The sequence below is a fragment of the Narcine bancroftii genome, chromosome 5 (assembly GCF_036971445.1).
Source record: "Narcine bancroftii isolate sNarBan1 chromosome 5, sNarBan1.hap1, whole genome shotgun sequence".
NCBI classification, from domain to species: domain Eukaryota; kingdom Metazoa; phylum Chordata; class Chondrichthyes; order Torpediniformes; family Narcinidae; genus Narcine; species Narcine bancroftii.
Window position 1 is genome coordinate 248,987,157 of NC_091473.1, and position 22,005 is coordinate 249,009,161.

Below are 22,005 nucleotides of genomic sequence, written 5' to 3' on the forward strand. Positions count from 1 at the left end.
TCATTTATTTGAAATAATGTTTCCCATCACCTTTGGACGTGCAGAGGTTTCTCAGTGAGAGGCTGGGAGTGCCATACTCCATTTAGTGCTCACGTACATGGAGTGGAAATTAAACCCTTAACCTAGCTCTCAGCATGAATTTTAACAGCGTGTTCTTCTTCTGACCCTATCTCCAACTATGCAGCTCTTCCCCTCTGCCTCCTTTCCTCCAGCCCCCCACCCCTTCCCTCTCCATTCACAGAGCCATTTCTCCTCCTCCTCCTGCTGCCCTCCCTCCCTTGTCTACCTATTACCTCCTGCCTGTGGAACTGTGCTCCTCACCCCACCATTTTGTTCGGGCACTTGCCGACACTTTCTCATACCTTGATGAAGGGCTCAAGCCCAAAACATGGGTTCTGTATTTTTATCTTTGCTATATACAGGACACTCTTTGACCTGCTGTTTCTCCAGCATTGCTTTTACAGTAAAAACTGTATAATTTCAGAAAAGCTCAACAGGTCAAACAGTGTCCTGTATGTAGCAAAGGTAAAGATACTGAACCGACATTTCGGGCTTGAGCCCCTTCAACAAAATATGAGAAAATGCCGGCAAGTGTCTGAACAAGAGAGTGGGGCGGGGGGTGGTGACAAAGGCAGGAGATGATAGGTGGGGAAAGGAGGGAGGGGACAGCAGCAATGAGGGGGAGATGGGTGGGTGGGTAGAACTAGAAAGACAGGAAAGGGGAGGGGAAAGAAAAGGTGAGCAAGTTTAATGAAAAGCAGTAAAGTCAATGTTAATGCCATTTGGGAGGAGGGTGCCCAGGTGCAAAATAAGGTGTTGTTCCTCCAATCTGCAGGTGGTCAGGGTGGGATAGTACACAAGGCCATGGACAGACGTGAGCGTGGGAGTGTGACTCAGAAATGAAATGGTTGGCCACTGGAAGGTCTCTGTGGTTGCAAACAGAGAGGTGCTGACCAAAGTGATCTCCCAATCTGCCACTGTTCTCTCTGATGTAGAGAATGCCACAAAGGGAACACCGGATGCAGTACGTAAGTCCTCTGGAGGTACAAGTGAAGTGTTGCTTCACTTGAAAAGCCTGCTTGGGGCCCCAGACTGTGGTGAGGGGGGAGGTGTGGGTGCAGATGTTGCACCACCTGTGAGCACAGAGGAAGGTGCTGGGGTGTGATGGGTGGGGAGGGATGAGTGCATGAGGAAATTGTGGAAGGAGCAGTCCCTGCGGATGGTTGAGTGCGAAGGTGGTGGTGGGATCCTGTAGTAACTGCCAGAAATTCCAGCAGATAATGAGTTGGATGTAGAAGCTGGTGGGGTGTAGGTGAGAATGAGAGGGATTCTATGTTTGTGGTGTCTGGGGCCAGAAAGAACCAGGGCAGATGAGAGGAAGTAGAGGAGATGCAGGTGAGGGCAGAGTTGATAGTGGTGGAGGGGAAGCCACATTTGTGGAAGAAGGCAGATTTGGATTGGAAGACCTCATCTTGGGAACAGATGCAGTGGTGATAGAGAAATTGAGAGAAGGGGATGGAATCCTTTAGCAGGGGGAAAGACGTGAGGAAGTGTAGCCCAGGTAGTTGTGGGTGTTGGAAGGTTTGTACGATATATCGGTGGAAAGCTCATCTCCTGAGATGGCCACAGCAAGGGGAGAGTATTATCGGAGATGGACCAGGTGAGTTTGAGATCAGGGTGGAAGTTGCCCACGGAGTGAAAAATCAATGAAAGTTATAATAAGTGCATTGACGTAAACACTCTACAAAGTATGCATGCACTGAAATTCTTTCTTACTCCAGCTGAACAGGTACTTCATGGAAAAGAGCACCGATACAATGCATTAAATTAAATGGAGGTAACTAACACAAATAAATGTTCAGCATCATCAGTGAGGGGGAAAAAAATCATTGTCATCGTGGCGGTCTGAAACAACTCAGGCAGCCAGTCTGTCTTAATCCCTTAATGCTTACAATAACAAAAAAATCCAACAATCCCATGATTGAATGTACTCGACTGAGAACCCATCAACCGCCGGGTGGAGGATTACAAAGATGTACACCCACTTAAGTGAAGACATTTCTTCTCATCTCAATCTTAAAAGGTCTAGCCCTTCTCCAGAGACTCCAACCAGAGCTTCCAAACACTCCAGCCAGAGTGTTAAGTCATGTTCTGTTAAGTCATTGCTTTTTCAGAGAGCGAAATATAAACTGAAAATCCATTCAAAATTTGATATTCCAGGTCAGCTAATGTGCTACTTCACAGAGACCATTTTTTTTGGATCAATGACAAAATAAATAGTAATTCAACAATTATTTTTAAAAATACAGTGTATCAGGGAAAGGAGTCAGCCAGGAGAAGGGGGATCTGGGGAAAGAGAAAGAATAAAGAGGAAAGGACAGTTAGCGCAACGCATCTACAGCACTAGCAATTGGGACCGGGGCTAAAATCCCACGCTGCCTGAAATGAGTTTGTACGTCCTCCACATATTGGCGTGGGGTTTCCCCGAGGGCTCCAGTTTCCTCTCACCATTTGAAGCATTACAGGGGTGTAGGTTAAATTAGGTGGCACGGACTTGTGGGCTGAAATGGCCTATTTCCATGCTGTATAGCTAAATTTTTAAAAATTAAAGTTAGAGTGAATAAAGGACAAAAAGATTAAAATATTACAATGCAGAAGTTGGGAGCAATACGAATTTTTTTTTAAAAAATTGATCTAATAACAGCAAATAATTGTTAATTTGCATTTAACAATGAGGCCAGTAAGGTTTACAATAAGGAGTACTAGAAAGACAATTTGGGCATAGAACAGAATATAAAATCAATAAAGTTCAATTTTTATGGTACTTCTTTTCAGTTTCCTGCTGCACATTGTAAATTATTTTAAAGCATCTGACTGCAGGATTTCTGTGGATAGTTGGGGTAGGTAGGAGCTAATTTGCTGGAGAACTAATGTGTCAAATTGATTCAACTTCAGTCTGACCTTTTCTGATTCCAGTCTCCAATACGCTGAAGCTGCAGCACCAAGTTTGGAGGTGACATTTTGGGCAATTTCATACTTCCCTCACCAGCCCCTCACTACTTTCATTGGTTACTTAGCACACTAATTCCTGTGATGATCACTTTCCCATACCCATTGGAAAGGAAGCAGGTTGCTAAGACTCAAATCAGATGCTCCTTCATTGTCATTTGAATAATATTTTTTTAATCAATAAATGTTTTAAGACTCAGAGGCTGGTGGAGAAGCTGTCCTCGCTGGGACTCAACACACCTTTCTATAACTGAATTCTGGACTTCCTAATGGAAAGACTATAGCAGAATGTCGAGCTCCGTCATGCTGAGTACTGGTGCACCTCACAGCTCTGTGCTCAGGCCGCTCCTGTTCATGCTACTGACCCACGACTGCATTGCTAGATCCAGCTCTAACAGTGTCATCAAGTTTGCAAATAACACGAGTAGTTGACCTCATCAGTCATGACGATAAATCACACTGCAGAGAAGAGGTAGAAAATCTTGTGATATGGTGCGAGAATAACAACCTCAGCCTCAACATGGACAAGACAAAGGAGATGATTGTGGACTTCAAAAGGACCAGGATTGACCAGCAAGTTCCTCGGAGTCCATGGACACACATCTCCTCACTTGTCAGGAATGCTCAAGAGTGATTGGACATCCTGAGAAGATGGAGGCTACCAGCCACCATCCTGTCAACTTTCTACAGGAGCTCTATCAAGAGCACCCTGGCAGGATGCATTGCAGTGCAGTATAGTTGCTGTAGAGCATTGGATCAGAGGTCAATCCACAGGATCATAAGAGCAGTGGAGAGGACACTGGAGTCTCCAGTCCTCCACCCACCCCCCCCCCCCACATCGACGTGATCTTCCAGGATCGTTATTTGTAGACAGCTCGCTTTGAGGACCCCTTCCACCCTGCATACAGCATCTTTCAGCTATTCCTGTCGGGAAAATGATACAGGAGGATCAGAGCCAGCACCACCAGACTGAGAGGCTGCTTCTTCCCACAGGCAGTGAGAATGCTGAATGACCAAAGGATCTGCTCACACTAACCATCCGAGACTCTACTATTTACTAAACCATATTTATTTATTTTTATGTATGTATATTGCATATGTATTGCTTGCATGTATGCGTGTATTTGCATGTTTTTGCACCGAGGACTGTTGAACATTGTTACGTCAGGTTGCGCTACAATTGGTTGATAATAAACATGAACTTGAATAGCATAGAAATTCATACTCTATTTTATGCACTTAGATTGTGTTGATTATGTACATTGAACTCTGTTTTTGAAATCTGAAGTCAATGAAGCCGAACATCAGAAATAAAGTTCAATGATCAAATGATATTATTTCATGTGATGGTGCAGACAAGAGTCGACCAAGTTCTGCTGCGTATTTTAAAGTTCCTTTGGTTTTTCTTCTGGATTCCTATATATTCAAGAACACGGCTGGAATCATGATGGGTAGATGGAATGAGTTGTCAGAGGATGTTGGAACAATCGTATTGTTTAAAAGACACATAGCTCACATAGAAAACTTGGTCTGCATGGACAGGTTTGGCAAAGGGGCCTGATCTATTGCTGTAAAACTATCTAACTCTACAACTCTAATGAATTAGAATCAAAATCAGAATTTATTATCATGAACAAATCAAAATTTGGTCCATGCAGACCAAGTTTTCTACCTGAGCTAATTCTATTTGCCTGTATTTAGCCCATATTCCCTTGAACCTTTCCTGCCTATGTGTCTTTTAAACAATACGATTGTTCCAACATCCTCTACCAACTCATTCCATCTACCCATCATGATTCCAGCATTCATATTATAATCATCTTACATTACTATAAATTATTTAAAAAAATAGTAGTGCATGAAAAGTGAGGCAGTGTCTTTGGTTCATGATTATTCAGGAATTTGATGGCAGCGGGGAAGAAACTGTCCTGTGGCATTGAAAACTTTGGACCTTTTTCCAATGGTAGCAAAGTGAAGAGGGCATGGCCTGGGCAGTGGGGATATTTGAGGATAGAGGCTGCTTTTTTAAGACACCGCCTCATGTAGATGACCTCGATGGAGTGAAGTCTGGTGCCTGTGATGTCCTAAGCCGAGTTTATTCTTGTCCTGAGATTTGGTGTCTCCATTCCAGGCAGTGATGCAACCAGCCAGAATGCTTTCCATGGTACACCTGTAGAAGTTTACAAGAGTCTTTAGTGACATACTGAATCTCCTCAGACACCTCACAAAGTATAGCCGCTGTCGAGCCTCCTTTGTGATTGCATCAACATGGAAGCTGCAGGACCGATCCTTGGAGATGCTCACACCCAGGAATTTAAAGTTTTTGACCCTCTCCACTACTAAGCCCTCAATGAGGACTGGGCAGTGTTCCCCTGACTTCCTTCTGAAGTCCATAATCATCTCCTTGGTTTTGCTGATGTTGAGCACAAGATTGTTGTCAATACACTATTCAATAAGCTGATCTTCCTCCTGTGCGCTTTCTGACGACAACTGTGGTGTCATCGGCAAACTTGTAGATAGCATTGGAATTTGGCCTGGCCACACAGTCGTTTATATATAATAAGTAGAGCAGAGGGCAAAGCACGCATCCTTGGGGTGCGCCTGTGTTGATGATCAGTGAGGAGAAGACATTGTTTCCAATTCGTACCGACTTTGGTTTTCCAATTGCAGAGTGGGGTACAGAGGCCTAGTGTTTGCAGCATCTTGACTAGCACTGAGGGAATAATGGCCGAGTTGTAGTCGATGAAGAGCAACTGTATGTATGAATTGCTGTTTTCAAGGTGATCCTGAGCATAGTGGAGAGCCAGCGACATTGCATCTGCAGTGGAGAAGTTGTGACAATAGCCGAATTGCATTGGGTCCAGATCTTTGCTTAAGTGGTTAAGTAATGGTTAAGTAATCCTACATTACTGCCATAAATTATATGTAAGCATTCCTCCATGAAGCAATCTCAAACAAATCGAAGTTATGACCTCATCACTGGAGATTTAAGAAAGTTAATCGCCTCAAAAAGGACCGCTCAAACTCCTTTGAGGAGCAATTTGTGAGTAATTTACAAAATCAATTTCCAACTCCCCTTGTCACTAGTTAATGGATATGAGACATTAAAAGCAGGAAATATCCCTAAGCTTCAGAAGGCAACCAATTGGTATGTATTTGGTGGCATTGATTTGAAGTGGTAAATATAATCAAAGCTTCCTGCCTTTTATCATTCTCTAGTGACCAGTTCTTGAAGTTAAATACATTTAAAGGATTGGGTTAATTGTGTTGATGCTTGATGGCTGTAAATACTTCCCTATCTAATTTCACTCACTTCCAGCATTGAAGCATGAGAATCACATGTTTGGATGCTTTTCCATCCCATGTATCAATTGCTTTGTAAAAATTCCCATAGTATCTTCTTGTGATTACTTTCCAGTGAGGGTATTCTGAAATTCTATGTGAAAAAAAATCCTCCTGGTTTTTTTTCGCTAATCCGTGATCCCTGGTCCCATTTGACGTGGAAACAGTTCCCACATTGAGTCAATACTTTTATCCCTAATTATCTTAAACGTCTTTCCAATCTTCCTCTCTCTGCTCCAAGGTCTTGACATTTCTGAAAATTTTCTTCATTTTTATTTCCTTCCAAAAGCATGCGATTCTTCCATTCTTCCGAGAGTGTAATGCTCTTGGATTAATATAGCGTTAATGCTAGGAATTACAAAGCCATGTACCCAATGCACATTCATAAAGATGTCATCCTGCTCTGTCACCTTCAGAGTGGTGGATTTGAACGATTCTTATTGGCATCCACTCCCACACAATCCTTTCCATATTATCTTATTTCTTCTTTAGTACTCAACTTTACATTCACATTAACTGAATGTTCTACATTTCTGCTCAGTAACTCGCATCCTCTTGAAATCTAATTCTTCTCACAATTTCCTAATACTGATCTCAAGTAACCCACTGTTCCACCGTGATTGGCTGCTAGCGACTGGAAAGGCCTCCCGAGACCAATCCTACTCCTCGTTCCTTGCAGGCTACCCCTTTCCTTTTGCTCCGATCAGTCAAGGAGGTGGATGGTTGTTCCAGTCTTTGGCTATTAAAAGCCTGATTGTTTCACACAGCCTTTTGTGAATTATTCATGGTAAATCATTATCTCTGAGTAAACTCCAATGCATACTTCTCTCCAATCAGGAAAAATAAAATGTTCACCATTACTCTCCACCTCTTTTATCGCAGCCAATTTAATCCTGTTTAATCCTTTGTGCTCCTACTTTCTGCAGAAGACAATTATAAAAAGATAGTTTTGAAGTGCAAACATGTCAGCCTTCCCTTGTTACTCAGACATTATTTACTTGAAACAAATCCACACATGGTGGGTGTCAAATTTATTCTCATCTGATGGTGCAATTACAATCTGACGAAATAACATTCTCTGGTCTTCAGTGCAAAACGCTCAGACACACGACCAGATATAACACAACCTACAGACAAACAAGTCATAAGCAGGACAAGTATTTATGTAATACAAATAAATATTGTTTCATGAATATGAAAGTTTCAGATGGTTAATGTGAGCAGCCCCTCTGGTCATTCAGCATTCTCATTACCCGTGGGAGGAAGCTGTTCCTCAGCCTGGTCGTGCTGGCTCCGACCCTCCTGCATTTCCTTCCTGACAGGAACAGCTGAAAGATGCTGTGTGCGGGGTGGAAGGGGTCCTCAATGATTTTGATCGATCCCAGTAGATCACATCAATGGGGAGGGAAACTCTAGTGCCACTCTCAGTTCTGTACTTTGACCTCTGAACCATTTCTCTGCAGCTGCCATGCCATATTGTGAGCTCCTGAAGAAATTGACATAATGATACATAAACAGTACATATAAACATATAGGTTCTCCCAAACTTACGACCATAATTGGGACCAAAGGATCGGTCGTATCTTCAACTGAATGAAAGTTGGAATTTTCCTGTGTGCATGGATACTGAAGTCTTAAAGGAAACTTTTCAATCAAATCCTTTTTTCATCATAGATTTGATGATAACTTAAAGCTTCCTGAATTTGTCGATCAACCTAGGCAAATCTTTCCACATTCTGGTCCATGCTTATCTTGTTAGTCAGAGTCCCAGTGTCCATAGGCAGGGTGCGGCCATCTTGTTTCCTGTGCACATGCGTGAAGGGTTCAAGTATTGGAGTTCAAGTGATGCATGCATGAGAGTGCCCTAACGATATTGAATTTGCGCCCTTAACTCCCAAGAACTCACCACATATGCGCCAAACTCCAATACGCGAACCCGCAGTGCGTGTGCCAACGAAAGACTTGCACATGCACTGAGAAATCAAGATGGCCGCAACCAGCCTGTGGACCATAGCAGGATGGTGACTAACAAGGTAAGTACACATATTTTGGCTCTTACAAGCCCTGTATCCCTATTATAGTTTGTCAAATACAACATAATCTGTGTAAATTTTATATTTTTTCTTTTTTTAAATTTTCAGTCATATGTGCAGATGGACACAAGTCACATAGGTCACAAGTCAGGGAGTACCTGTATATAAAAAAATAAATATTGTTAAATAAGTAGTAGTCTCGGTGAGTTTGTATGAGCAGATCATTCTTATTCACCATTCTCACTGCCCATGGGAAGAAGCTGTTTCTCATCCTGGAGGTTCTGGCTTTGATATTCCTCTGTCTCTTTCCTGACCAGAGTAGCTGGAAGATGTGTGTGTGGGGTGGTGTGTAGGGTGATATGGGTCCTCAATGATTTTGCAAGCCCTCTTCAGACAATAATCCCAGTAGATCATATCAATGGAGGGAAGTAGACCCCAGTGATCCTCTCTGCCGCACTTATGGTCCTGTGGATTGCCCTCCTATGAAATCCTCTACAGCAACCGTACCACACTGTGATGCAGCTGGCCTGATTTGAACAGATGTGTGATATTTTCACTTCTGTAGTCCTTTAATATATATTCCATATTCAGGTAGGATTGAAAATTTGAGGTTAAAAATTTTACATTTTCCAAAATTGCATTCGTTAATATATTAAAAGCATCCCATCTAGAACAGCTAGCATTGAACTCTGAAAACAATTGATTTTGCATCTCCTTTCAACGTACTTTTATCCCTTCCTACCCCTCCACAACTTTACTGTGACATGCATATCTGTTCATCGATGAATAATCCAGTGCTCCAAGACTGCTTGAGAATTTGAATTTATTTTTAATAAATTCCATCAGTAAAAGTGACATAAAGCCTTGGTGGTTCTTTAATATGGTGGAAGTGTATTCATCCATGGACATGGTTGCAGGATATGGCCACTTATTTTAAGTGAAAGTATAGAAAAATCCTTTTGCAAATAGTGGTGAACCTCTGGAATTCTGTATCCCAGAGGGAGGCGAAAACAGGTCTTTCTAGTGGAGGTTGAAAGATTGGGGTAATAACCATATAACCATTTACGGAGCGGAAACCGGCCATGATGACAGTGTGGAACCAGCTCAAAGGAGGAGTTGAGGCCTGGGATAGATTGGCTGTGATCTTATTAAATGGCAGGGTATGCATGAATGGCCAACTTGTCCTCCTGTTTTCTTGTGTTCTTCTTGCGCTAATATCCTTTAACAAAAGAGACCTACTGATCTTTTTGTGGTCTGATTTATAGGCAACTCCAATCACATGCCAAAGTGATTGTTCCTAAAGTCAGTCATTCGACATGGCCACAGGTGTATTGAGTTCACATCAGCACCCATTTCTTCCTATCCTAATACCATGTTATTCTCTGCACATTTCCCTTAACCGCCTCCAGATTCTACCATTCATCTACGTAAAAGAGGCAATTTACAATGGTCAATTAAACAATAGGGGCACCTTGGGAAACCCCATGCAGTCCCAGGGAGACCGTGCAAACTTTTCAGATGCAGCACCGGAGATCTGGATCACACCAGGATCGCCAGAGCCATGAAGCAGCAGCTCTACTAACTATTCTCTCCCATCTCCCACTTTCCATTCTGATCAATAACTGTTTTTTTTTTTTAATTGCCAAACAAGAAATAATTCTCAGCAATTTTTCACAATATCAGAACATCTCAAAATCCATTTAAAACCAACGACGTATATTTGTTATTGTGTACAAAACTCAGCAACAAGGCTACATCTCAACAACAGTGTTAAAAAATACAGTATATTATCCAATTTTAAATGGTGCAGACAGACAAATAAATCTGGAGTGCACATTCTGAATATATTGGGAAGCCTCTTAATATTTGGTTTGTAAATAGAATACAAAAACAAGTCTCAAATCATTGCTTAGATCTTGGCTGGGGGTGGGGGTGAAGAAAAAGATTTCAGAATTATTCCAAGAATTATTTAGTTCAATGAAAATATCAGAGAGAGAAAAAAAAATTGTTTCCTTCGAGCAGAGAAGGTTGTGGGGAGATTTAATAAAGGCAGTCAAACTTATTAATTGTTTTGAAAAGTAGCTAACAAGAATCTGCTTTCAGAGCTAGAAAGTATTAGTAACCAGAGGCGTATTTATAACCAGAGTTGACAGTAACATATTTAAGTCAATTGGTAAGAGGCCCTGAAGGAACATTACAATAAAAATGGTTTGCAGCATTTTGTTATGATCTGGAGTTCACTGCTTGAAAGTGGATTCACTTATATCTTTCAGAAGGAAATTGGATAAATACGTAAAGAGGAAAATTTTACACATGGGAACAACACGTACAGTAGAATTAATTGGACTCTTTCAAACATATGGCACAGGTGCACTGGACAAAATGACTGCCTAATATGCTGCTGGAATCCCTGTTGAAAGCCTCACGTTCCTGACATCAGCTCTTCTTGATCATTTAAATGTGTGAACGGGGATTACTACCCTGAACGTTTATCTGTCTCTTTGCATTAGCTTGGTTTAGCCTTACACCAGAGCCGTGCTTCTGATAAGATTATTTTTTTCAAAGGCTTTCTGATGAGGTGCAAATTGTGTAGTTCACTCCACAGCATTTTGCTTAGATTATACAGTTGTAAAGTTGATGCTAAAAATCTCACACCTAGGATTTAGTGAGTTTTATATCACCAAGTCCAGCAGGTATCACATCTTGCAATGATTTGAACAGTCAACCAAAGCTAATTAATAATTAGCATGTTATTAGCCTCCAAAAGCAAAGGCATTCACTTCTTCTCTGTACACTCTTTTATAAAGTGAAAAAATGCGGCGTGAAGACAGAGATTCTCCGCCCTTACGTTGCAGATCTTAAATGCTCCATGAGCGGCTCCAAGGTGCCAACTCCAATCCCTCTCCAGCGATGGAGAGGAATGCTCCACCATGCTAGGGGGCGGGCAGATGACTTTGTGACGACGGAGTCAGCTCACAACCCAGGCCTAACAAAGCTGTTTAGTCAATCTGTGCTAAACAGTTTGTGTCAGGTAGAGCCCTGGGTGACCCCACCTACAGTGACTCCGGAGGACACACCGAGGTGCCGCTCCGCATAGAAGCAATGCTGGAGCAGCCTTTTAGGACTACTCCATAAAAAGGCAAGTTCCGATTTTTCTCCGTGGATGGAGCAGAGGCTCTCCATAAAAACATCTATGGAGAATACTTAAACTTTTATAAATCATAAGTTGTTATTGCATAGTACTGTAAATATCTTCCATGATCAATTAAAACAACATGTTCTTAATGACCTTGGTGAGGAGTTCCCTTGCGGTTCATTGGAGTCAATGAGTGGAATTATTTTTTATTTGGTGCTTTGATATTGGGCCTCCATTGACAATTTCACCATCCAAAGCAACATTCTTCTTAAAATAATTACCAGGTCTTGCTGTACACCAAACTACAGTAAACCCCCTCCCTACACCCCCCCCCCCCCCCCCCAGTATCTGGCACCTATGGGGATTGGTAGATACCGGATAAGTGAATTACCAATTGTGTGTTGCGTGGATGGGAGAACTGACCGCTGGAGGAGCCAATTGTAAACATTTGTATTTTTGACCCATTTATTTTCCACGATTATTTTGCCAGTCGCTTGTGGCTGCCAGTCGCTTGAATTCCAGATAACAGGGATTTTACTGTACAACCCTTTCTCCCTGCCAAAATAAAAATCAATTTTCAAGTGATATTCTGGTATTTCTGTGATGTAGTTATAATTGAACATTTCAGCAAATTATGTTACTTTCTCCGAGAACATGCTCTATGTATAATACTGGCTTACAATGTCTTTATAGATATTGTTTTCTCTGAGATCTGAAGCCGCAGGTTAAAATATACCTGACTTTCAATGTATATTTCTTTTTACTTTCCTTTTTACTCTCATGAGACAAGGCTTGAGATCTGTTCAATTTTGTTATCTTCTTCCACTCTGCCTTCTCTTCTATTAAATGAGATGATTTGAAAATGCAACACATTTCCTTCCTGGGCTGCACTCCCACCTGAACCAACTGGTTAAGCAGCAGTTCAACCAGTTGCAGTACCAATATTTAGTTCAGTGGTTTTCAGACTTTTTCTTTCCATTCACATTAAACAATCCCTTTGCCATTGGTGCTCTGTGATTAGTAAGGGATTACTTGAAATGGGATGTGAATGGGAAGGGAAGGTTGAGAATCACTGCTCTAGACCCAATTGTTACTGAAATATTTTGCCTGAGAAAAATTGTCATTGGTCCATTTCCTTTGGAGTTATGCAACAGTGCACATAATAAGTCAATTAAGTACAATTTAAACAGTGGTCTTCAAACTTTTATTTTCCATTCACATCCCACCTGAAGTAATCCCTTCCCAATCACAGGATTACTTCAGGTGGGATGGCAGTGGAAATAAAAAGTTTGAAAACCCCTCATTTAGATCAAGTTTGTGTGGCCTCCGTTGGTTGTGGTCAACCATGGGTACTGCACCTCTGATGAAAAGTTGGAGTGGCCCCTCAAGGGTGCAACCCAGGGCAGAATTGATGTAGAGATCCAACTGTTGCCCATGGAATGGGACCCTCCCCCCCTCCATGCTAATGACAGGACCAGAGTTTGGTGCCAGCATCATCACAGGAGTTGCCGAGCCGGTCCTGGGTACAACAGTCAGCCGCCTTCAGGACTCCGATTCTGGATTTTTCCTTCGGGGTTTACTCCCAAAGCCTTTCCTGTAAACAGATATAGCCAGAAGGCAGTGGAGGTTTGTAACTGGAGTTTTCCCTCTCCTAGATGGGTCATCATCTGTGGTTAACAAGCCACATCTGCCCTGAGCAACTGGTTTCAAGCCTTTGCCCCTTCTATCTTTGAGAACACCTCTGCCAGGCATGAAGGCCAGGAGTTAGTTGTACAGTTGTCAGAGGCTGTTTGAGTCGCATGCCATGAAGAGCATTTGTGTAGCAGTGGGAGCTCGTCCCCACTCCCAATCTTCAGCTATGACAACCTTTAGAGCCTTAGATCAAGTAACAGTACATATTGACAGCCGTTGCATTCCAGTTCCCAGTGGATTCTTCTCAATACCTGCTTAAACATATTTAAGGACTCATCTCCCCCTTGGCACCTACCCCTGAGGCCGCAGGAGATGCTCGACTTGCACCCACACCTCTTCCCTCATCACCGTTTGGAGCCCTAAACAGTCCTTCCAAGTGAAGAAACATTTTGCTTGTGAATCTGCAGGAGTCGTCCACTGCATCCGGTGCTCCTGTTGGGATCTCCTCTATGTCAGAGACATTGGATGCAGACTGAGAGATCACTTCATTGAGTGCATCAGCTCTGCCACTGCAATAGCATGGATCTCCCAATGGCCACCTATTTGAATTTCCAGCCCTATTCCCTTACTGACATATCTGTCCATGGTTTCATGCACTGCCAGACTGAGATGACCCACAAAGTGGTGGAAGAACAACATTTTCTGTCTGGGAACCCTCCAATTGGATGGCATTAACATCGACTTCTCTGGCTGCCATTAGGTTCCTCTCCACACCCCCATCTCCTTTCCTGTAGCTCTGTGTCCTTCTCTCTTCCCTTTTCCCTGACTCCTTTCCCCCAGCTCTGCACTCACAGAGCAAACACCCCACCCCACCCCCCCCCCCATCAATTCTCACCTTCCCTTTCTCCTGGCCTTTTCTCCATATCCAATTATCACCTTTTTTTATATTGATCTGTACTTTTCCCACTGCTTTTTCTTTTATTCAGATGGTTACCTGCTTTTTCCATTCCTGGAAGGGCTCAGGCCTGTAACATTGATCATACATCTTTACCTCCTATGGACACAGACCTGTTGAGTTCCTCCAGCATTTCTGTGTTTTTACAACTATCATAGCATTTGCAGACTTTCATGTTTCACTCTCATTATACCCTGGGCACACACTGGAGTGTGGAGACTGCAGATGCTGGGATATGAAGCTGAACATTTTTTTGCTAGAGGAGTTCATTAGGGTGAGCAGTAGCAATGGGAGAAAAAGAACGGTCACTGTTTCGGGTTGGTGTCCTTCATCAAGACAAGGTGGAACGAATAGGATTGATGACCCACGGAGGGGAAAGGCATGTTGGTCAAACGCAGGAGGAAGAAAGAGGGGAGAGGGGCAAAAAAAAGGTGAAGGAAGATAAGTTCTACAGAGTGGAGTGAGTGATTAGAAAACAAAGGCTGTCAGATTCCAGATTTATTGTCAGAGTACATACATGAAATCATATACAACCCTGAGATTCTGTTTCTTGTGAGTGAGGTAGAATTACCACTCATTAGTAGTGGAGAAAAAAAACTGTAAATAATTTAAATATGCAAAGAAATATAAACAAACTGACTGTGTAATAGAGAGAGGGAAAAAAAGTGCAAAATTAAGAGTCCTTAAATGCGCCACTGATTGAATTTGTTGTTGAGGAGTGGAGAGGTACCAGCTGTTCCTGAACCTGGTTGTGCGAGTCTTGTGGCACCTAAAACTCTTTCCTGATGCGAGAACAGAGCGTGTGCTGGGTGGTGTGGATCCTTGATAATTGCTGCTGTTCTCCAATGGCAGGTCTCCCTGTAGATGTTCTCGATGGTGGGGATGGTTTTGCCTGTGATGTCCTGGGCCCTTTTGCACACTTTCCACCAGAGAGGTATAGAAATTTGCCAGGGTTTCTGATGTCATAGCAAATATCTGCAAACTCCTGAGAAAGTAGAGGCTCTGACATGCTTTCTTCACAATACCATTGGTGTGTTATGTCTCGGAAAGATCCTCTGAGATAGTGGCTCCTAAAAACTTAAATTCACTCACCCTCTCCACCTCTGATTCCACCCCCCCCCCCCCCCCCCCCCCATGATCAATGCCTGTATTGGAATCTAAAATGAAAGAAGGTGAGAATAGTGGTATAAAGAAAGACCGGTGGGGGCAAGGGAGGAGGAGAATATGGAAGAATCTAATGAGGAAATGAGGATGGAGGGGGATGGCACCAAGGAGGAGGGGTGATGAGAATGGCTTGTGGGAAATTGAAAAAAAAAGGAGGGGTGATGAGAATGGCTTGTGGGAAATTGAAAAAAAAAAAGGAGGAGGGGGAGAGGGAAGATCAGTTGCATGGAAAAAGAGAGAGGGAATCTTGGATGAAATTAGAAAATTATTCATACCATTAGGCTGAAGACTGCCCAGACAAAATATGTTATTTCTTGAATTTACATTGGGCCTCACTCTGGCAGTGGAGAAGGCCCAAGATAGACCATCTGGTTTGGGAGTGGGAAGGAGAGTTGTAAAGGCATGCAACATGGAGTTCAGGATGGACATTATGGAATGAGTGTAAATGCTCCGTGAAACAGTCCCTAAGTCTGTACTTGCTCTTACCTATGCAGAGCAGGCTACATCAGATAAGGTTTCAAGAGCAGAGTTGCCAGATTTAGTTCCTTTGGTGGCAAACGGAAAAAAAAACTTTCGTCCTCTATCAATTCTGCCAGATGCACCAGGCACATCTACCCCTCCCAACCTCTTTCCGCTTTGCACAGGGATATCTCTCTCTATCTCCGTGATTCCCTTGTCCACTCATCTCTCTGTTAATTCCAGTACATTCCCCTGAAACTTTTGGAAGTGTAACACTTGCAGGTACAAAAACAGCCCTTCTACATGAGACAAAGACCCATGTGCACCTCCCAAACAGGGTAGCCAAGTTTGGTGCCAGATAAAAAAAAATTTTTAAAGTGCCAACTGAACCAAAAATAGCCAAACAAATCTTCTAAAACCACCAAAAAACTGTCAAATGGCATTTTTGGCCACTAACCGATTCAAGAAAGTGCCAAGGAAGGGTGATCTCCCACTGCAATGAGATCTGTGACAGTGTGAGAGAAAGAGAGAGAGAGAGAGAGAGAGAGAGTGGCCTGGTGTTTATTGGTGGGGTGGTAGTCCAGATGTAAATATGAAGAGATATCCAAGAGCCGGCATCTGGCCTCTAAAAGGTAGAGGTTGGTTCACCAGACCACAGCAACCGCCCTTGACTGCAGGTTTGGTGACAAGGTAGAAGTTGGTGCAGAGAGTGGAGTGGAAGTGAGGATAGAATAGGTGAGGGGATTGCAGAACTAGAGGTGGTTGATGTTGCCTCAGGAATAACAAATGAAAAGGTCAAGAGGGGTAAAAGACCTGAAGAGGTTGTCCAAGGAAATAGAGTAATGGAGATACACGAGGAGGTAATTAGTGCAGGGGTGCTTATCAAAGAAATACAAGTCACTGTGGCAACCCAGAAACAATTATTTCTTAGACAGAAGGTCATATAGGGCTTATTTCATTATCAAATAGATGGCAGGGAAAAGTTGAAATTTTTGGTCAGTAGTCATTTGCATTACTTGATGAAAAAAACAGGAAATAATGAAAGCACTCAGCAGGTCTGCCAGCCTCCCTGGAAAGAGAAACCGGGCTAACATTCAGGCCTGAGAATCATCGCCCATTCATATTCCAGCATTTGCTTTTTTTTTTTCCGTTTTGCTTTGCTTGATGTTGTTTGAACCCATGAAGGGCAGTGGGGGTGGTTATGGAAGAGCAGGCTGGGCTATGTTCAAGTAATTAATATCTGGGGTGTACTAGATTAAGCTGAGGTGATGATACAGACATCATCATTGGACTTTATGGTCGGGCTAAAGAAGGAAAGGATGAGCCAACGTTCTTTTTCCTCTTTCCTAATTACATAAAGGTAAAGTTTGACTTATGGCTGAGAAAATAAGATTGGAATTTTATTATAGCCGGTAAATTACAAGTCTCTTCCTCTTTATGATGTCAAAGGAAAGGAAAACCAGTTGAAGATGTGTGTTGGCAGCTGATCTGATTTGCTCATTTCACACTAGCTCATAAAGTCAGAACGACCTTCATTGTGTGGATTTTGAATTGCGTAGGCTCCATCGTTCTCATGATCAAGTCTGTCAATTCTCAATTTATGGAGATTGAGGAGTGATGAGTCACACTTTTAAGAGGGGAGAATTCAGAGAAAAATAAGTTTATCGGAATTTTCCAGAAACCATGCCTACATATTGATGGATAGTTGAGCATTTCTGTTCTACTTCAGATCCAGAGAATCGTTTCAACATTGAAAAGTTTAATATGCTTAACAAATAGATTTAAATCCAGGAAGCATCCCACGGGTTTTGAAAAAGTGAAAAATAATTCAAGATAAAATCCAAGAAGTAGCTTTTAACTTGGGGTGAGGGTAATATTGGGAGGGGGTGGTAGGACAGAGAGATTGTGGCATGACAATTGGATTTAGAACAGAACATAGAACAGAAAAAAGTCCTTCCACAATGCTTGCTCTGAACATGATGCCAAATTAAACAAAAGCTCTGCTGTTTACAGATGATCTCTCCACTGGCCACCGTGACAGAGGTGCACCAAAGAAAAGGTACAAGGACTGCCTAAAGAAATCTCTTGGTGCCTGCCACATTGACCACCGCCAGTGGGCTGATAACGCCTCAAACCGTGCATCTTGGCGCCTCACAGTTTGGCGGGCAGCAACCTCCTTTGAAGAAGGAGCCCACCTCACTGACAAAAGGCAAAGGAGGAAAAACCCAACACCCAACCCCAACCCACCAATTTTCCCCTGCAACCGCTGCAACCGTGTCTGCCTGTCCCGCATCGGACTTGTCAGCCACAAACGAGCCTGCAGCTGACGTGGACTTTTTACCCCCTCCATAAATCTTCGTCCGCGCAGCCAAGCCAAAGACATGTCTCCAATACCTGCATATTCATGTTTCTACGTAAAAGCCTCTTAAGTATTGTATCTACCTCCACCATTCGAGGCACCATGTAAAAGATGTGCCCAATACAACAACTCTTTAAATTCGCCCCCCCCAGCTTAAATGAATGTATTCTTATGTTTGATATTTGGGGGAAAAAGATTCTGAATTAAGTAAGGCTAGGATTTCAGAAGAAGAAAATAGTCTGGGTGAAGAACACTGGCACCGACTATGGAGTACAATAAGGACAGGAAACATAGTGCAGGCCAGTGATTTCCTTTGTTCACTCCTCCCTCCCCTCCAATGGTCCCCTTGGCATCTACCCCTGTGACCGCAGGAGATCCTCCACTTGTGCCCACACCTCCTCCCTCACCACAATTCAGGGGCCCAAACAGTCCTTCCAAGTGAAGCAACATTTCACTTGTGAATCTGCAACAGTCTTCAACTGCATCCAATGTTCCCGTTGTGGTCTCCTCTACAGCCTGAGAGATGGTTTTGTTGAGTACCTCAGCCCCGCCTTCTGCAATAGCATGGATCTCTCAGTGCCCACCCATTTCAATCCCCCATCCCATTTCCTTGCTGATACGTCTGTCCATAGTTTCATGCACTGCCAGACTGAGATCACCCACAAATTGGAGGAACAACACCTCACCTGCATGGCATTAACATAGACTTCTCCAGTTTCTGTTAAGCCATCCCTTCCCCCATTCTTTTTCCCTTGTCCCCTTTCTGCCAGTTCTCTCTCTTTCCTTTTCTCTCTATCTCCTTTCACAGAATCAAAATCAATTCTCACTTCTTCTTATCATATCCAATTAACACCTTTCATTGGTCGGAATTCCTCTCCTTGCCATTCATCAGTCTTCATTTCAACATCTTCCTCTTCTTTGCTGATGCATTGAAGAAGGGCTCAGACTCAAAATGTCAGTAATATAGCTTTAACTCCTATGGATGCTGAAAGACCTGCTAAGTTTCTCCAGCATTTCTGTGTGTTTACCAATAATTTCTCTTTTTCAAGCAGGAATAATTTTAGCAAAATTCCTTTACAGTGAGAGGCCCATTAACAACAAAATTAACACATTGCTATTTCTGCTAATTGGAAAGCATCATGTTGCCTGGACTTTCTCTCTCACATACACATATGCACTTGAACACATTTTTTGTCATTAAAAAATAGACTTTGCACACAATTATAAGATAGATATACTCAAAGTAGAACAGTGCATTTTGGTGTCACATACTCTCATGTTGTCATTTAGTCTATGCATTCAGCCTCTGCCATCACCCACACTGCACTAAGCTGCCACTCTAGCGGTAGGATTGTAGGTTTAAGTTGTTTGAGGCTTTATCCACTTTAAGGCCAGCTATTCTCAACCCTTTCTTTGCTATGCACACCCACCCCCCCCCCCCCCCCATATTGGGGCTCTGCTCAAAGTTTGTGGGCTCCCTACCCAAGTTTAGTTGCTTTTCTTTTACCGTCTACATAAAAAACATAAATATTTTATTATTGCAGTCCTTGGACCCCCCTCATCCCCTTAAATGAGCTATGGCCCCCAAGAAGCCAATATGTCCCTCGTTGAGAATGGCTGATCCCAAAAGTAATTCAGAGGAGAGCTCCACTGTTGGAAAAGTCATCTATCAAGAAGAATCTAAATAAAACAACAAAAACTGCCAAAATGGCATACACTCATCTTGACCAGCCAGTAACAGTGAACATGCAAGCCCTATATTACAGATTAAAGTCCTTCATGAGGAGATAACACACTGTCTGTTCCCTTCTTGGGTGTCAATTAATCGAATATTCAAAATTTCAAGAACCAGTCTGGTGGATATATAACAATTTCTTGAGCACGTTGTTTGAAGATAATGTTATGATAACAATGTTCTCTCAGAATTTTGACTAAATTCTATTTTTGAGCCAATACCACAAAAAACAAAGGGAGTGCCGAGAAGGTTCACGAGATTGATACCAGGGCTTATATATGAAGAAAGGCAGGATCGACTAGGCTTATACTCACTGGAATTTAGAATGGGGGGGGGGGGGATCTTATAGAAACGTTTACATTTCTTAAAGAAGTGGGCAGGCTAGATACAGGATGGTAGTTCCTGATGTTGGGTAAAACCAAAACCGGGGGACACAGTTTAAGGATTGAGATAAGAAAAAAATTATCTCAGAGAGTGATGAATCTGTGGAATTCTTTGCCACAGGAAATAGTTGAAGCCAGCTATATTTAAGGGGAAGTTGGATTTGGCCCTTGTATTTAAGGGGATCAGGGGGCTTGAGGAGAAGACAGGTACTGGGTAGGTGATCAGCCATGATCATAATGAATGGCAGTGTAGGCTTGAAGGGCCAAATGGCCTACTCCTGCACCTATTTTCTATGTTTCTAAATCGCACTGTGTAGATAGTACTGAGTTTGGCCACATAATAATGGTGACTGCACTTCTAAAGTAATTAATTGGGTGCCAAGTTGATGTGAAAGGCTTTCTGTGAGAGTGGGTGTGAGGTCACGTATCCCTGTTCAGGGATTGACCAGGGCATTATTTTGGGCATTGGCTCCTTCTTATAATTTTCTTAGTTAATTTGTTTGAAATCTTTGCAAGGGATATGTTAATTTCAGTGAGAACATCCAGAAGCTGACTTTTTTGTCGAGTTCAGGCCGATCGGCAGATCCCCATGGGGGTGTGATGGGAAGGTATTAAAGCCCAGGTACAAATGTTTTCTTTAGTAGTCCTAGATGCAAGTTCACATACCACAAGCGTACACAATGTGTTTGCCATTGAATGTGCAAGTGTATGGAGGGCAACACAGTTGGCGTAGCAGTTAGCACAACGCCATCACATCGCTAGAAATCAGGACCAGGTTTCAAATCCTATGCTTTGTGTAGAAGCTTGTACGTTCTCCCTGTGTCGGCAGAGGTTTCCCCCAGGAGCTCCAGTTTCCTCCTACCGTTTGAAACGTACTGGGGTGGAGGTTAATTGGGTGTAAATTGAGCAGTATGGACTCGCGAGCCAAAATGGCCTGTTACTGTGCTCTATATCTAAATTTTAAAAATAAATGTATTGGTAGTCAAGTTAACTCTAGCTTTTAAATGAAATAGTCTGAAACTATCTTTTGTGTTTGGCCCCGTGGCTTTTAAACGAAATAGTCTGAAACGACCTTTTGTGTTTGGCCCCGTGCCTTTTAAACGAAATAGTCTGAAACTACCTTTTGTGTTTGGCCCTGTGGCTTTTAAACGAAATAGTCTGAAACTACCTTTTGTGTTTGGCCCCGTGCCTTTTAAACAAAATAGTCTGAAACTACCTTTTGTGTTTGGCCCCGTGCCTTTTAAATGAAATAGTCTGAAACTACCTTTGGTGCTTGGTCCATGCCTTTTAAACGTGTTCCAAACCCAAAATCCATCTGCACTCATTGTTTAATCTTCTGATTCAGAATGACAGTCAAACTCCTTTTATCTGATTATCCCCAGTGGTTCAGCATCTGACTCACCTGGTGCTGATTTGCATGCTCCCTTCACATGATAGCTAAAGTTCCAGCTTCTGTTTCAGTTACTGTCTCCAGTTCACTCTGCTCCCTGTAAGCTCATCTGGGCTCTGTTTGCTGTACTTCCTTGCATGACTGGTTCTCACATTCAGGTGTAGATGTCAGGGTACATGCACGACATCCCTGAGATTCTTTTTCCTGCAAGTGAGGCAAATTTACCACTTATTGGTCGTGCAAAATAAACTATAAGAACTGTAAACAGATAACAAATGTAAACAAACTGCAACACAGAGAGAATTTTTAAAAAATCAATAAAGTGCACAAGTAAGAGTCCTTAAATGTGTCCCTGGTCGAGTTTGTCATTGAGGTATCTAATGGTGGAGGGGTAGCAGCTGTTCCTGA

The 22,005-nt window shown here is 42.6% G+C and overlaps 1 protein-coding gene and 1 long non-coding RNA gene across 4 annotated transcripts in view; one reads left to right on the forward strand and one right to left on the reverse strand.

Moving 5' to 3' along the window:
* LOC138765159 (leucine-rich repeat neuronal protein 2-like) overlaps window positions 1-22,005 on the forward strand; it is a 193,907-nt gene that overhangs the window by 155,666 nt on the left and 16,236 nt on the right. The gene's annotated exons all lie outside the window — the stretch shown is intronic.
* LOC138765160 (uncharacterized) overlaps window positions 1-22,005 on the reverse strand; it is a 216,404-nt gene that overhangs the window by 104,812 nt on the left and 89,587 nt on the right. For all 3 annotated transcript variants that reach the window (XR_011358506.1, XR_011358508.1, XR_011358507.1), the window contains exon 2: window positions 21,610-21,801. This is a non-coding gene — a long non-coding RNA (uncharacterized lncRNA). The remainder of the gene's footprint in view (window positions 1-21,609; window positions 21,802-22,005) is intronic.